Genomic DNA, 14,573 nt, shown 5'->3' with positions numbered 1-14,573 from the left:
AAGTGGTAAAGAAGCGGTGCAAAAGAGTTGCAGTGAATTCTTCTTCTATTTCGCCTACTACCGTGGAGTCATTGTTAAAGTCGGAATTTCGAAGGAAAGGAATTTGTTAATCTGTTTCTCCGAAACATGTTTTGAAGTAATCTTGAGCTAAGCTCTCGATCATGCTAACCTCTCCATTTGTAGATGAATCGATATCGCGGTCCTAGTTTTGAAAAACATTTACCTCAATGTAAAGATGGCCAAAAGGACAAGGACATCGAACCATCGCAGGTTTTATGAGCCGTTGGCAAGTAAGCCAAGAAGGGACGCCCTAAAATGATAGGTACAGAGTCGTTAGTGAGTTACGCGGTCTAGGACAACGGTCGGCCGGGTAGTAAAATTTTGGACTTTAACCAAAGACGTTTCTCAACCACACCTTAGGATACTTAATAGACCGGTCAGCCTAATTGCAACGCCATTTTAGTAGGTTGCATCTCCTCTAGACCTATTTGTTTATAAAAATAAAATGGGAGTAAGTTAACACTAGCCCCCGTGTCTAATAAGCCGGTCGCCGCGGTGAGAATCTCCTAAGGTGCATTGTACAAGAGGGATCTAATTGTGGTCCTTGTACTTAACAATTCCATTATTTTCAGATAAGCGTTGGGAATTGTTCTGTTAAAAAGGCGTCTTTTGGTATATTGGTCTTACGCCTAGTAGTACACAACTCCTTAAGAAACTTAGCATGGTGTGGTAGCTTTTAATAGCTTCGAGAAAGGGAAGGTTTATAGTTAGATTTTTGAAAACGTTCCTAATCTCCTCATAATTTGTATCCCCTAGTTAACATGGCTAATTTTTGGGGAAACGGTGTTTTTCTCTCTATAATTAGCATATGGATCAACAGGATGTTTAACCTTGGCTTTTGTTTCTTAGGTTGTGGTTTAACCGGTACCTCTATAGTTGTAGGTTCTTCGGGTTTCTATTTCGTATCTAGTTCAATATCCGGTGTGTAGGAGTATCGATGGGGTAACTATAGGCATAGTTATTTTGTTATCAACCACTCTTCCTTAATCGGAGAGTGGTGATGGCATTTAGCTCACCTACGTTTGTAGTTTTCGCATACTAGTATTACCGCTTACCTCAAAAAGGTCGCGGTTTGCCGCTCTAGGGGTGGGTATCGCTTGGCCCGAAACACGCCTTTTGGTGGGCTTTCTCTTGGGCTAACCGTTGGTTTAAATTATTAACAGATTGTAGAATGTGTTGGTTAGATTGAGCCATGGTTTGGAAAAGTTGTTGGCTCACTTGTATGAAGGTGTCAAGACGATCCGGTTGTGTGGGTGTAATAGTCACGGGTGGTGGTGGACCGAACTATGTCGCGTTGATTATTTATAGGCGGATTGTGATAGTTATTATTTACCGAACGATACCTCTATTAGCATTATAATTATTATAACTATATTGACCTTGTGCTTGACCTTGTCGAGGTTGGCTTTGGTTGTTATAATTATTATAATTACCCCGACTCGCCCCTTGTCCGGTGTAGCTTTTGGTTTGTAACCGTGTGGTGGCCTAACATATTGATTATTGTACCTCGGAGGTGTGACTTGTTGGTTATTTCTCCAACCGGTTGGGATTTTGTCTCCAAAGGGCTTAGGTTCACTATTAATAGAACAAGAATGTTCATAGGCTATAGGGCCGATTGGGAGTCGGGATGCTCGGGACTCCAAATGTAAACTACATGGATTTGAATTTACATTCATGACGGGATAGGCTTTTGTTGTACAGAAATGGCCTCAACCTTTTTAGTTAGAGATTCGATTAAATTTTTAAGTTCTAGATCGGGTTTAACCTCAAACATACCGGGTAGCCTTAATCGTGGAAGAAGAACTAGCTGAGCGGAGTAATCGCCACTACCCCCAAGTTGTTATTTCGCTTTAGTTTGATCCTCTAAAAATTTGTAAGCCTCATTGGCTCCTTTACTTAGGAAACTACCCCCCATTCATTATGTCAAGGACTTCTTTATGGTGGTGTAGAAGTCCTTTGAAAAAGGCACTAACTAACGTGTCTTTAGCTAAGTTATGGTGTGGACACTCTATAAGCAGATCGGTGAAACGATTCCAAGCCTCGTAAAATGATTCATGAGGATTTTGTCGGAAAAAATGAATCTTGGAAAGCATCTCATCCGCCTTTAGGGGTGGGTAAAAATGTTCCATAAACAATTTGAACAAGTTTGGCCCACGAGTCCATTGTAATTAGGCTTGGACAGTTAACCAAGACGCCTTTATTAGCTAAGGTGAAGGGAAATACCCTCGGTTTAATCTGTTCCGCATCAACGGTAGGATGATGGAATGTTGTAAGGACTTGTTCAATCCTACGCGATGTTGGTAAGGTTTTCATGGTCTAGACCATGGAAAACGGGTAACAGATTAAATATGTTTGGGGAATTCAAAATCCCGTTTGGTCCGCTAGAACGATGCAAGATTTAGGGCTATCGCCAAAGCTTTATAAAAGTCGAGAGAGGAGTCTCTTTCTTTCTTCACCATAATATTAGAGGGTGTAGTGTGTGAAATTCTAGATAGGCTTTGTTGTATTTATTTCTACATGAAAAACAAGCCCGATTATACTAGAATTAAAACTCCTCCCACGTAAGATCGCGAGGAGTGGAAGAAAGGAATACCCGATATGCGCCCTTGCTTCGCTTTATGAATAGCGTCTTGTTTACGCGTGTTCAGTGTAAATAAGAGATTAGAACACCAAAAACTTGACAACTCGGGTTCAAATCAAACCGCGGAAAATCCCGAATTTCAGAGAGAAGGCTGGCAAGGCTTCTATCTTAGTATGCTGGCCAAGGCAAAGTCGAAGCTCCAAGAAGAAGATAGCTGGTCAGCGCTCTCTTTTGCGCTGGCGCTTCGATGTATAAGCGAAGTCCAAGAAGATAGCCGGTGGTCGCTTTTTTTGGCTTTTCGTATTTTTCCGAATTTTTCCAAAACTGAAACGGCAACCACAGTATGAATCAAACAAGGGTGGGTGGGTGAAATGGGACTTAAAAATGACTACTTCTACAAAGAAAACAATGCTAAAGTGCAACTAAGATGGCAGCGGCGCCATTTGATAAATGTAAAATGAATAGTTTACCTACGAAATGAACTACGAATCCAAAACGTAAGTAAACTAAAACTAATCTTTTACGTGTCTATTTATCAAAGCTTCTACTCTCAATGCGAATTGCACTAAATGGAGTACGAAGTTCGTTCCACTCCTAGTTCCCTAGCATGGATTGTTTTCTAAGTTTAACTAGTCATTTTTAAGTCAATGAGAGCTTTACGAAGGGTGTTATACTACGATGAAACTAAAATGAGTCTACGTTGAATTTAACTACGAATACTATGGGAATATGCTTGTTTTTTAATCTAGATAAAGGATTATAGGGGAATTGAATCCACCTCGAATCCAACTTAATAACCTAGTATAGATTCTTGTATCTCGATTCTCACGATCTTACGGCAAGAAATTCGAGTTCTAATCCCTAGTGTTCATGGCATTTCTACCGAAAGTACTAACTAGCATGTGAAGTCGCCCACCCATTCTCATGGCTTAAACACGACTTTCTAGAGTGGAATAGATTCTACAACCAATTCTATACTAACCACTAAGTTTTCATCAAGGCTTCATCAAACCCTCTAATGGAGGATTTAGCCTTGATTCATCAAACTAACAATTCCCATTAAATCTAAACTAAACATAATGAAAAGATTCTAACTTTATGAAATTTCACTAATCTAAATTAAATAATAACAAAAATCTAATTAACAACTAAGCATTGAATAACAAGTAGTAAATGAAATTAGATCTAACAATTGTAATTGACAAATCGAAATTGAATCAAGAACAACTATTTTATTATCTAATTCAAGGGAGAACAATCATTCAATACTAAATTTAAAACAAGAATAAAACTAATTACTTTAATATAAAAACTAGATCTAGAACTAAGGTTTTAATGGAGGCTAACTAATCTAATTTATTTTCTAACCTAACTATCTACCCTATCTACCATTAACAATGAACTAAGCTTTTGTTTTTATACATTCAGATCCAAAAATCGTGCATGGGCTTGGAGCCATGTTTTGGGCCAGAGAATCAGGCCCAAAACCCAGTCTTTCAAATTCAAAAGGCCTCTTCAGCTGCAGTTCGCTTCAACAGACTTTTCGTCCACTTCTGCTCCTCTGATTGGGTCAAGGCTTGGACCATTGGAAAGCTCTTTCCGAGCCGGTCGTTTTGACATAAGGTAGGCCCAATTCTGAGATTTGAGTCTAAAGATATGGTCTTCGGAAGTTCTGCTGACTGTTGCTCCTTTATCTCGCTAAAGTGGCACATTTCTGCACATAATGGACTTTGAAGCCTGAAATGCATAAAAACGCGTAATCAGTGTTAACTCTTACTTATTATTCACATAATTGGTCTAACAGTATGATTATTAAGGGGTTAAAACTACAGTTTTGGGCTCTTATCAACAGCCTTAAGTACATCCTGACACAATTTATAGTAACAATTAGTTATACATAATGATATTGTATGCAATAAAGCACAAGTGCAAACTGCAAACTCACCTTTAACACGCCCATGACATTAACTAAGGAAGACTTCATCTCATTCATTTCCCCCTTCAACTCAGAATTGGATGAAGAGTTTGCTTGTTGCAATAATGCCTTGGCAATACCTGTACGTTGCAATTGCTTCTTAGACTTGTTGGAGCTGATTCCACGAGTTCTACTCCCTTTGTCGGGCCCAAAGACTTGAGACAACTCATCATTATCGAAGTCTACTTCCATTACACTGCCCTCACCACCGCACTTGCTTCTTTTCTTTCTTTTTGAGAAGCCTCCACTTGTTCCTACAATATTAACCACCGATATGAGTAATACAATATGCAACATAGTCTATATACAATACCAACACACAGGTAAGTTCAAGCTTCAATGTTATTAAAACTTACATAATGGGTCCGAGCACTCGCTAATATAGTTCCATCACGACGCTCATGTCCTTTTTTCCAACTATCTACCCGTCCATGTTTTCTGCTAGGATCTTCTTTATCCTACAAAAAAAAATCCTTAATAGTTGTTAGCATAATGTGATAAGAAATCGTTAGTGCAAGAATAGACACCTACCATTTTATCTAGTTTATGGGCATATGTGTCCCGCCCATTAGTATGTCGATATATATTCTTTTTGGCATTCTCTGCATTCTTTCGTTTCTAGCTCTCACTTCAGCGGTACTCTCATTTCTAACAAAACACAGCCCAATGATTTGGGTCCTTACCATCTGGGCATCTTTGCAATAGCTTCTTCCACGCCCCAAGACTACGCCAAAATTTCTTTTTCAAGTAGGGCATACTTTCTTGATCCGAACTTTTGGGGAAAGTCCTTTTCAACTTCGGCGTGCCATTGCTTGGGGAACATTAGGCTCAAATTCTTCCTACATGAACAAAGTGACTTTTGTTTATTTCATATTAAGTAAATTTCCATACATAGGGCTGGACAACATGTAGATATAGGACTTGAAAAACATACTAATATTCAAGAATAATGGATGCTATCATCGAAATTAAAGTACATGTAAATCTTACCATTAATTTATTCGGACATTATCCTTGAAGCTTCCATCTATTTTCCTCCAATCCTTGTAATGAATTGGAATACGAGATCGAACATAAATACCAACACGGGTATTCCATTTGGCATGGTTAGGACCCACGACGCCATCCTCATCGAACTCTATAGGTAACTTGGTAATCGTTGGTGAGTTTCCGGCTGAGATGTGTGTGAGAGTCCGAAGTTGAATTATGAGATGGAAGTGGGGACTGAACTTCGATGGCTGGGAAGCAATAGATTGAGATTGACCTAGTGCCATTATTAAATAGCCTACTATATGACAAAAAATGTTATAACAAATAGGTAAAATTAGGATACCACAAAAAAATGACAAAGTTCAAAAGTATACATTTATAGAGACTATTCTTGATTAAAAAAAAAAGATAAAAAACAACTCAAACACACCTTTCACCCAACTGCACAGACAAACTTCAAAATAGAAAGAGTTTATATATTTAAAAGTAGAAAATGAGAAGTTCGCATGCAACTAAAAATCTCACAATATGAGAGTGCAACTATTACAATCAGGTTAGACTTTCCATCAACGGCTGCAAATGAGGTTGGTCCTCAAGAATAGATTGGAAGTCAGTTGGTGCATCTAGTTCATCAACTCGACTTGTCAATCGCCTAGGCGAATTTATGACTACCCACCAGTTAGGATTTCTCAAATCCTCCGAGTAAAAACCGACTAGCCTCGAAGCAAGAATCACCGCTCATCAAAGTATTGATCAACACTCTTTTAGCCTATTGAGATTAACCATCACCAAATTAGAATCTGGACAAAGTTTACAACCATTGGTCTTGTCCTCCACCCTCACCCAATTGCAGTAAAGACAACATTTGGAAGGTCAGATAGTCCAACTCTATTATCTGTTCGATAACCCCATACCACTTAGTCGATGCATCAATAGGATTTTTGTCTTTCCTACTCGACGTAAACGTAGTGATTGCTTTCATGCAAACACCACTATCTTGTGTGGAAACTGTTTCGTCATGCGACCTAGTAGAGAACACAAAACCATTAACACGGTATTTTTTATATGTTTTAGCTTTGAACAATGGTCCTTGGACAAATCGCCATAAGTCACAATCTGTGTCTTTTGCAACCAACAACTGTGAAGTAAAAAAAATGACAATTAGAAAGATAAAATTAAAATACTAATTGTAATATCCTACTAAACTAAATTATATATAAAATAATACCTTGTCATATAACCACACAATAAACTCAGTCTGTATCTCCATTTTAAATCTTTGCTACCCCTTTTCTTCTGGCACGTGCAGTTGCTTGCAAGGCACGATATTCACTACAATTTGTTTATACAGTTTGACACGACTATTTATTACGACTTTTTAGACTAGTAAATGTTTGAGTCAAATCTATCAAAAACAATCAAACCTGTAATGTTCATCAAGCTTTTCGATGTCGAAATCGAAAAAGAACCCACCCACGGATTTGTATCCATTGTTCCTTGCCTAGGATCACGGTTTTACCCTCAAGTATAGGCCCCTCATCACTATACTCTCCATCTTCATCTAGAAATGCCTCACGAGTAGCTTTGTGATTTCCATCCCGAGAATTTGGCATGTACTCCATAGCATACCTAAATGCTTCGAAACAATATAGGACTCCATGAATGGAGCCTTCAACATAACGTTTTATTGCTCGGAATATTTTTACACTCCTTCATTGCCCTATTAAAATAAACAAAACCAAAATTGTACTTTGTAGTTTAAAATTCGATAATAATTGCCACTAAATAAAAAATAAAAGTAAAGGCATTTTACATACCGTTCAAATGGATACATCCACCTAGGATACACAAGGTCCACAAATCAGCCCCTTCATCACCAAATGCACCAAGAGGTGGATGCCGATATCAAAAAGGTTGGAAAATACTTTTCCAATACACACAATGCCTCTGCAACCATGTATTTGGCATCTTGGATTTCCTTTCGAGTAAGACTTTCGAACATAGAAGATTAAAAATAAGCTAATCGATGAATAGCTCTCACGCTTAAATCGCGGTGTTTTGGAAAAGCATTTGAAGCAAAGCTGGAAGCAAGTAACACATAATCACGTGATAGTCATGTGATTTCATTGTAAGCAAAACCGGGGAGGACTCAAAGTGACAATGTTTTTAAGTTCGATGAAAAACCCGTAGGAAGCTTCAAATTCTTCAAAATTGTGCAGAACTCAAGCTTCTCATCTTTATTCAAAACAAATGGGGCCTTTGGTTTAACAGATCTCCCTGTGATTGGGTCTGTTTGCATCCATTGACCACTATGAATCCCCATTTTCTTCAAATCTTCTTGTGCCTGAACTGTATCCTTTGTTTTGTCTTTCTTGTCAAGAATCGCATTTATTATGTGTTCTGCCACGTTCTTCTCATCGTGCATCACGTCAATAACATGTCGAATTTTATGCTTCGGCCAATATTCCAGTTCAAAGAGAATAGACCTCTTATACCATGCTTCCGGTAACTTCATAATCTTCATCATCTTCATCATCTCCAATAGCAACCACATCCACATCATCTATACTCCGTTTGGTACCTTTTAATACTTTCCTGTGTACATAATGGACCGCGACTTAACATTTAACATTTTACTTCTCCCTTTAACCTTGGCGGAGGAGGGTTTAACTCTTTTGTCTTAACTCCTAAGTACTTGCCTTGCCTAAATGGGTGATCAGATTTAAGAAACATCCGGTAATTTGTATAAACGATCTTCCTTGCGTTCCGAAGATGCATAGACGGAGTTTCATCACCACAAATAGAACAGGCTTTGTAACCATGTGTTACACAGCCTGATAAATTGCCATACGCTGGTAAATCATGAATGCCCCACATCAACATAGCCCTCAAAGTAAAATGCTCCTATTTGTGCATGTCATAAGTCGCCACCCCTTCTTTCCATAACTGTTGTAACTCATCAACTAGTGGTCTAAGGAATACATCGATGTTTTGACTCGGTGCCTTCGGCCCAGGTATTAACAACGACATCATATGGAACTCAGATTTCATGCACAAAGACGGTGGCAGATTATAAGGCACCACGAAAACAGGCCAACAACTATAACCAGTGGATTGAACACCACGTGGATTGAATCCATCAGTTGCAATTCCAAGCCAAACATTACGCCCTTCCTTAGCAAAATCTGGCCAATCATCTTTACATGTCTTCCACTGAAGCGAGTCGATTGGATGCCTCATATAATTCCAAGAAGGTGTCGCTCTACTGTGCCACGTCATTTCACGTGCTATCCATGATATAGTGTACAACCTTTTAAGTCTAGGAATCAAAGGGAAATGTCTCAATACTTTTCTCGCCTCTTTTGTTTCTTTCTTTCCCGATTTCCCCTCCTTTACTTTGTACCTAGGCGTTTCACATTGAGGACACATCAAATCAGCTTGATCTTATAATATAGCATACAATTCTTTTCACATGCATCTATGCACTCAGCTTTCATTCCCAGATCTTTCAACATTGCCTTCATTGCAGGATACTTAGAAGGCAAAGTGTTTCCATCTGGCAACCACGTTTTCAACAAAGACAAAAGCGCGGTCACACTATTTCCCGACCAATTATACTGCTTCTTCAAGTTATGGAGGTCCACAGCTGCTGAAAGGGTTGTGACAGGAGCCTCACATGAGGGGTATAATTTTTCTTCTGCTTTTTTCTTATATTCATTGTACCTCTTACCCAAATCAGGTTCTAGAACAATAGGTGGTTCAACATCTTCAGCTTGACTTCCATCGCCTCCACTCAAATCACCCACTAATTCTTCATGCATGCCATAAGCAACATCAACAAAATTCCCTATCCCTAGTCCTTTCTCACTATTTTCTTCTTCAACTCGGTTTACCATTCGATCCTTATATGGGTTCTCACCATGTAAAACCCATACACGATATGTTGATTCTATACCGTTATGAATCAAATGTTTTCTAACTATATCATATGCAAACCTTTTCCTATTTCGACATTTGTTACATGGGCAAGGACACGTGGTCGACGTTTCGTCTTTGCCACTAGCGGAATAGAATAAAATCGGAAACCCCCTGCCTATACACACTCCCAAGTCTGTCATTTTCATTCATCCAATCTTTTGGAATCGGTTGAGACATACGCAAGTAGCACATCAAGTAAACACAAGGAACAAGTGATAGGGTCAATGTCATTTCCTACTAGCCCGGCTTTTAGCACTATCTGTTTATGAAAATTTGATGCATAACGTTCTATAAATATTGAACTATCTCGGTAAACAAGCTAAACGGTGCCTACATTTTAACCATTAAATTGCTAAACATGATCAGATGTACTTCAATTGGTAAACACAATTAGATACGAACTACTTGGCCTTTGGAAGGATTAAGTGTGGACTGATTTCAAACGCTTTACTTTGAAGGCATTATAACATATACAAAGCACAAAATGCAAGACAAAATAAAAGACTTCTCATTCCCCAACATCGTATTACTCTACTCAAGATAATTGCCGAAATTCAGTCTTAAAAAATATAAATATATGCTATCGGTTTGCACATATATACAAACTCATGTAGTTCATTGTAGATTTTATTCCAAAGGCTCAGCCAATAGGATGCGGACTGTCAAATCACTTCGATACAAGTTTGAAAATTTTGAACTTGCTTCAAATATGAGTCTGAATTTCAAAAAGAGATACTTTGTGTACTAGTTCAGATTTTATCTTTTAAAACCCACAGTTACCAGAAACAAGACATGGGTTATTCTTTGTTTAAATATTCAACCCATTCCAGCATGAACTCTAGAAAACCCTATCCACGCTATCAAACTAAAAAAAAAAAAAGGAGTTAGATACTACTAACAATCAGTGGCGGAGCCAGGATTTTGTTCCAGGGTGAGCCAATGAATGCTACAACCGTGAGCGGATAACTTGTAGGAAAGTAGAAACACAATTCATAAACACACAACTACTAGTTATCTCAGTTTAGAGTCGGATGGTGTGCATCACGATTAGCTAGTTTGATCTACGTAGAGACCACATCTATTAGACGAACAAGAATACAAAAATAATATGAAAAAATGCCAAAAAATTAGAGAGCTCGTCGCTCTAATTGCTCTCTCCGTCGTATCTTTGTTTTCTGTTTTTCAAAGAAATTATTTTGTTTTGAAAGTTCTTTCTAATTTTGCATTTCGATCTCTTCTTATGATAAACTCAATTAACCCCGAAATTAAAGGTGTGTCTATGACCACAGAAAGATCCAACCATTAGTTAAATTTCTCAATTTCCAAAGATCCAAAGGTCACATTTCTTAAATTCGAAGGCAACCTCTTTTTAATCAAGTTATCGCCATTATTTCAAAATTTTGAGAGAGATGAATAAGATGGAAATAATAAATACAGAGATGTTAATGAGAGTTCCATGAACAATAGTGCCGTTCTTAAGCTCGATCGACACTGTCTCGTTGTTCAACTTCATCAAAAACCTGACGAGCTTCATTGTCGTCGCGTTGTTTGAGGCGAGGGAAGAAACCAAAAACTAGGGTTTAAGTCGAGAGGAGTTACTCGGGTTCATTCTTTGGCACTCATAACGTTATAATAAAACTCTTTGGTAAACTTGTACCTTAATTAGGTAGTTTCGAAGAACAAAACCTATACCAGCTTTACCTTCAAACACTCCTCTATACTGAACAACCTTAACATCTCGTTCCGCATTCTTCCCAATCCCTCTCCCTATACCACCCATACCCAGCAAGTACCGCTTTCCCATACCCATTAACCGAACACCTATAAACTCTTCCAACCCTTTATCATCACGGAAACTTTTTTTATATCTTCACTAAATTTCTCCAACAATTTCAACTCAAGAGCAACATTATTATTAGTTGCCTTTTTGTCCACACCCGTATCTTGGAATCCAATACATTTTGAATACGATAAAACTGGAAATAACACAACTCAAAGTATAGAGCTTAGAAAAAGTAAACTCCTCTTAAACAGGAAGCAAACCCATATTCCCAATAATGGGATCAATAAATTAGAGTAATGCTTATCGACTGTTGTCTAAAAAGTGGCACAACAACAAGATAAAACCATAAAAGTGTAATAGGTTTCAAGCATTTTAGTATCCGGCGTCAAGGCAACTACCCTCACCAAGAGAAACAGTTATAACATAGAATTACTAAAAGGGGCACCTCAAAAAACACAAATTACCCCAATCAGAACATAAAAACCAGCTAAATATCATAAATTTCTCAATCAAATTCATATATTACAAAAAAAGATGATTCATTTCATGATTTGGCAATGAAATAAAGGAAAACAAAGACGTCCGGAGTTGAAAAAAGTGACCTGAAATTGCGACAGAGACCAGGAACACTCATTTTATGCCTGAGATTAGAAGTGGGTTGTTTAAGACTAATCTGGAAAACAAGTGTTTGGATTAGTAGTAGTAGTCCCCAAATCATCATCTTCATCAATAATTGAAGAAGAAGAATCAATATCCATCATATTTTGATTCTCCGTCGTTAAAACCTCTGCTTCTTCTTCTTCTTTCTTGTCAAGAGATGGTTCTTCAGTAATAATAATAACCGTATGAAATTGAGTTTGGGTTTGGGTTTGTCATCAACGGAGACTGGTGGTATTCATTATACGCACCGTGTGTGTGTTTGCTAGCATGAATATTAATCTAACAATCCACAAACCGGGAAAAATATAAATCATAACATAAAGCACGTTACCTAATTGGGCTGAAACATTGAGATGAAGACCGTGTGTGTGAAAAAAATACAGACCGTGTGTGTGAAAAATTGAAAAGAGATATGAGATGATGAAACATAGAAAAATCATAGAAGAAGAAGGCGATAAAGTCACGTTACCTAATAGCGGCAGCAAAGAATGACCGATCTTGACTCCCAAAAACTTGACGAGAGAAGCGATGAAAATAGGGCTATTCATTAGTAATCTTAAATAGGGGGAGAAGAGCGAGAATTTTGGTCTTTCCCTCTCACCGAAATTTCTTTCCTCTCACCGAAAATTTTAATTTAGAAATCTTAAATTCTAATTTAGCTATTATTTTAATGTTATATTTAATATTCACGATTTTAAAACGTAACAAATTAATTCTCATATTTGGCAAAATTAAGGTAACACTTTATATATAATTGTAACGCTTATAAAACGTTAGGAACCTAGTTACACTTTAAAACCGTTACTAAGCAAAAAACTGGAGCGTTACTAATATCCTGTTTTGGTGTAGTGTTAGTTATTCGTCTCTTTCTTCTTCTTCTTCTTCTCTTTTTAGGGTTTAGAAAATTTAGGTTTTTATTTTTGTGCTTTCCTCTTCAATTCTCTTATTTACTTTTTGTGCTTATATACCAACGGTTTAATTGGATTTCAGATTTTGGTTTGAGAACGAGTTAGGTTTCTCAATGTGACGCTCAACTTTTCTGATTTGGAAAACTAATTTTGGTAAGGGATTTGTGAACATAGGTTCATTGTTTTGTTGATTATCTCTTAATGTTCGTTGAATTTTTAAATTGTTTGATGAAAGTTTGAACTTTGTTCAAAAAATTTAATCTCTTCTATTTTTCACTCTTCGCAGATCTTGTTTCGATCTTATGCCAGGTCAGATTTGATAAATGATTGATATTTTTACTAGGAATAGTTGTTTGTTAATGTTCACGAAATAAAGTATTGATTTTTTGTGTTATATCTAGTTGGGCATGTGTGTTTATGGGTTCTGTAACATGGGGCTCAATTGTTATTAGCATTTGAAAGACTTTGAATGTATGATTAGTGAGGCTTTGTCAGCTATGGATTGTTCATAGAGATATTAGGGAAAATATAGCCTTGAATAATTAACAAATTTCTTCTGCTCATTTAGTAACTTTTCTAAAGTTAGCTTAATTAGTAGCATGGATGTTTAGAGTTGCGCCCTGGGCGTGGAGATTTGCTAGCTTGTGTCTCCGATCTGATAAGCTCAAATTAGAAGCTACTGTATCAAGTTCAACACTCCATTTAAACTATTAACATTAAGAGCCTTTGAATACTTACTTAGTGTAGGGTAGAAATGGAGTGAAGTGTAGAATTAGGGAATCATAAATAGAAGGGATGGAAGTGTGAAAGGAACTAGTGAAGTTTGTTTGTGAGTTCTATAGTATTTGAAAGTTGACGTAGCTGATAGAATGTAGGATTAGTCCTTAAACAGCTAAGAAAAATATGAAGTTATGAACACACTTCTTCTACTCATGTGGTCCACCCCCTTTAAAAGTTAAAGATATAGTAGCGTGTGCATTCAGAGTTGCCCTGCTGGAATGGGCATTTGCTAGCTTGTGGTTCCTATCTAGTAACTCGGTAGGGTCAAGGTAGAAGCTATTGTATACATAATTACAGATCCACTCCCTTTAAACTAAACTGTAAGATATTCTCAGTGTAATTAAGTTCGGGAGGATATTAATATATCGAGATGGCCATATATATTAATCCTTTGAGCCATCACTATTTCTGCCTCTTGTTACAAGAGGGTTTGTTAATGACTTCGGTGCAAAGACTAGCAGGCAGCAAAGAAGACAAGTAGCTGATGTCTCAAACAAATTACAAACAAATGAAACAGAGATAACCACAAAGGAAAGCAATCTTGCTAAGATCAAAGATGTGGTATGTTACCTCTTCACTTGTAATTCTAGCTCTTTAGCATTTGTCATAGTCTTGTATTGTCATCAGATACTCAGACAGTAGCTTGGTAGTATAAGTTTTATTGGAGTGAACTACTGGTTTAGGTAGATCAATTTGGAGCACCTCAAGGTCATAACTATATAACTGCCTCTCCTTTTTAAGTCGTTATTTGTTTATTTAGTTTTCTCATTTATTTACTTTTTCTTTTACAGTACTTATAACTTCTAGTACTATATAACTACTACCGCTACACCAAAACAGGGAATTAGTAACGTTCGC

At 37.4% G+C, this 14,573-nt stretch overlaps 1 pseudogene; it reads right to left on the bottom strand.

Moving 5' to 3' along the window:
* Positions 1-8,279: 8,279 nt before the first annotated feature.
* On the bottom strand, positions 8,280-9,665 carry LOC147503346 (uncharacterized; annotated as a pseudogene).
* Positions 9,666-14,573: the final 4,908 nt, after the last annotated feature.

The sequence above is a fragment of the Coptis chinensis genome, chromosome 4 (assembly GCF_015680905.1).
Source record: "Coptis chinensis isolate HL-2020 chromosome 4, ASM1568090v1, whole genome shotgun sequence".
Taxonomy (NCBI): domain Eukaryota; kingdom Viridiplantae; phylum Streptophyta; class Magnoliopsida; order Ranunculales; family Ranunculaceae; genus Coptis; species Coptis chinensis.
Note: the sequence above shows the minus strand (reverse complement) of the source record. Positions and strands in the feature narration are given on the sequence as shown.